This window comes from Andrographis paniculata, unplaced genomic scaffold (assembly GCF_009805555.1).
Source record: "Andrographis paniculata isolate CXL003 unplaced genomic scaffold, ASM980555v1 Contig45END, whole genome shotgun sequence".
NCBI classification, from domain to species: domain Eukaryota; kingdom Viridiplantae; phylum Streptophyta; class Magnoliopsida; order Lamiales; family Acanthaceae; genus Andrographis; species Andrographis paniculata.
In genome coordinates this window covers 4,157,501-4,161,003 of record NW_026137579.1, presented here as the reverse complement: position 1 = coordinate 4,161,003, position 3,503 = coordinate 4,157,501, and positions in this window count along the sequence as shown.

The following is a 3,503-nucleotide window of genomic DNA, read 5'->3' as shown; positions in this document are numbered from 1 at the left end:
GTCACCCAGCGCCGTGCCCTCTGGTCTTTCCTACAGGACACAGCGGCCGCGTCATTGGGGTCCCCTTGGCTGATCGGTGGCGACTTTAATGCCATCGCCGACATATCTGAACGGAAGGGCCCAGGTCGCCCTAAGTTGCGCTCTATTCAGGATTTCTCAGCGGCTATCCTTGATGCGAATCTTATTGATGCCGGTTTTGAAGGCTCCCCCCATACATGGACAAATCGGCGAGTTTGGGAGCGCCTCGACCGCATTCTCTACAACACTGCCTGGGAGGATTTCGCTGAGACGACTCGTGTCAGACACCTCCCGCGGATGCATTCGGACCACGCCCCGCTCTTGGTCCGGTTCTCGCATGAACGACACCGCCTTGCCTCTGCATTCCGGTTTCAGAACATGTGGACCAGACACCACACTTTTCAGGACCACGTCCGCCAGAGTTGGGTTGTCCCGACGGGCACCACCGGTCTCCTCAACCTGCGACTGAAACTTGGACGACTCAAGCAGGCTCTGAAGTGGTGGAACAAACAGGTATTTGGGAATGTTTTTCAGGTATTGGCAGCAGCAGAAAAAGACGCAGAGGAGTGTGAAGCGGAGTTCGATCGGGATCCCTCTGACGCCAACCTCCTCCGCCGTCAGCGTAGCGCTGCGGCTTTGACGCATGCGATTGCGCTGGAGGAGGCTTTCTGGAAACAAAAAGCAGCCTGTCGGTGGGCGGTCGAGGGAGAACGGAACTCCCGTATGTTCCACTCCATGGTGAAGGAACGACGCCGGCGGGCGACAATTTTCTCGATGGCAGATGGTGCTCGTGCCCTCACTGATCACTCAGATATTAAGCAGTCAGCCATCACCTATTTCTCTGGGATGTTGGGACAGCCTGATGATGCCGACACCTCGGGAATGGATGCCTTGGCGGACCCACCGCCCCAGGTTCCGCCGGCCGAGTGCACTAGGTTGCTAGAGCCGCCTACACTTGCGGAGATTCGTGTTGTGGTCTTCTCGATTGATCAGGATAGTGTGGCTGGCCCCGATGGCTTCTCTGCCGCCTTCTACCAGAAATGTTGGGAGATTATCCGGGAGGATGTGTTTGATGATGTACTGGAATTCTTTTCCGGAGCTCCTCTCCTGAAGTTCTATACAGCGACGACTCTTGTGCTTATCCCCAAGAAGGAGGGGCCACTTGCATGGGCTGATTATCGGCCTATCAGCCTTTGTAATGTCAGTAGTAAGATCTTCACAAAGCTTCTTACCACACGCCTTAGCCCTCTACTGCCGCAGCTCCTATCACCGCATCAGAGCGGCTTTGTTAAAGGCCGCGCGATTGCGGACAATATCCTGTTAGCATCGGAAATGGTCCATGATCTTAATCTGAGAGGGGACTCGCACAATTTATTGCTGAAATTGGACCTTAACAAGGCATATGATCGGGTGTCATGGCGGTTCTTGCGGCACGCCCTTTCCAGGTTCGGTTTCCCGGCTCATTTCATCACCTTGATTATGAATTGTGTTGAGCATGCTTGGTACTCGATCCTTGTGAATGGGGACTTGGGTGGCTTCTTCCCCTCCTCGCGAGGCCTTAGGCAGGGAGACCCCTTGTCCCCGACCCTTTTTGTCTTGGCTGCAGATCTCTTATCACGAGGCTTGGAGCGCCTCTACAACCGTTTTCCGGATCTGTACTATCGGTGTCGTGGTCGGTTCCGGCTGACGCACCTAGCCTATGCGGATGATGTCCTCATATTCGCTAATACCTGTGGCAATCGCATCAGCCTTCTGACGGACTTTCTGACGACTTACGCACGGATTACTGGTCAGAAGGTGAATTGTCAGAAAAGCCAGCTTGTTTTCAGCCGCCAGTGCCCGGAGAGTGTACAACGGCTGCTTCAATCGGTGACTGGTTTTGGCGCAGCTGAACTTCCCCTCACGTATCTTGGCGCGCCCCTCTATGTGGGCAATCGGCGCAATATTCTTTATGAGGAACTCCTTGGAAAGCTCCGTCGCTATCTGCAGCGTTGGGATCGATCGGTTCTATCTCACGGGGGTCGATTACAGTTGATCAGGAGCACCTTGTTCTCGCTCCCCCTCTATCTCCTGCAGGTACTTTCCCCTCCCCAGACAGTACTTCACTCTGTGGAGCAGCTATTTGCTCATTTTTTCTGGGGCTCTTATCACGGGCACCGTCGCCGCCATTGGCTCTCCTGGGTGGATATTGCACGGCCTCAGGAGGAGGGTGGGCTTGGCATTCGCCGCCTTGCCGATATGGTCCGGGCCTTCTCTTTTAAACTGTGGTGGCGACTCAGAGATGGCTCCTCCCTTTGGGCTCGCGCGCTTCAACAGAAATATTTTCGTAATTCCTTTCCAGGACTTGCACCTTGCCGAAGCTACGACAGCCCGGTTTGGAAGCGCCTCTGCCAGGTTCGAGACGAGGCACAGACTCAGATCACTTGGAATTTGGGGCGTGGGGACTGCTTCTTTTGGTATGATACTTGGTGTGGAGATCGTCCTCTATGCACTGACCGCCAGGACCGCCCTCCGCCGATACGGGTGAAAGAGATATGGGTAAACGGGACGTGGGACTTGACGCGCCTTCGAGCTTATCTTCCAGAAACCCTTGTTCAGCAGGTCACGGCGATTCCTTTTGATCCCCAGATTGCGGATCAGCTGATTTGGAAGGCCTCGACCACAGGTACTTTCTCTACAACTTCAGCATGGGAGATGAGCCGAACAGTTGGAGCACGGAGTTGGCTTTCTTGCAGCTTGTGGTCACCGCTTCTTACTCCTACAATGTCGGTATTCCTATGGCGTTTATTTCGCCATCGGATACCAGTCGATGAGGCCTTACGGAAGATGGGACTTCCTATTGTCTCTCGCTGCCAGTGCTGTCGGGAGTCTGAGACGATTGAGCATTTATTTCTCTCGTCGGCGGTTGCCCAGCGTGTGTGGCACCATTTTGCCGACTTATTTTGCATCCAGCTCCCAGGGACACATGCGCCCCACCTCATGGTTTCTGCTTGGCGCCTGTCCTCCCCTCATGTGCGGAGCATCCGTGCATATATCCCTCTTCTGGTGCTTTGGTTTCTTTGGACGGCACGGAACGACGCTAAACACCGAGGTATCCAGATTTCATCTGACCGGATTATTTGGCGCGTTCACTCTCATTTCCAGGTCCTTTGGCGCACTGGCCTTCTTCAACGACAGCACTGGTCAGGGGATTTTCACCTTGCCTCCTTTCTCGGCCTTCGCCTCCCGCCCCCGGTCCCTCGGCCGCCGGTTTTAGTCCGCTGGGAAGCTCCTACTCCGGGGTGGTTCAAACTCAACACTGATGGAGCATCACTTGGAAATCCAGGTGCTGCTGGGGCTGCAGGCATTATCCGGGACGCCACTGGCGCCCCCATCGTGGCTTTTCAGGTCCCACTTCTGCACGCGACAAATACTCTGGCTGAATTACAGGCGATCTGCTCTGGAGTGGATTTGGCAGTGGCGCGAGGCCTCCTCCCCTTATGGAT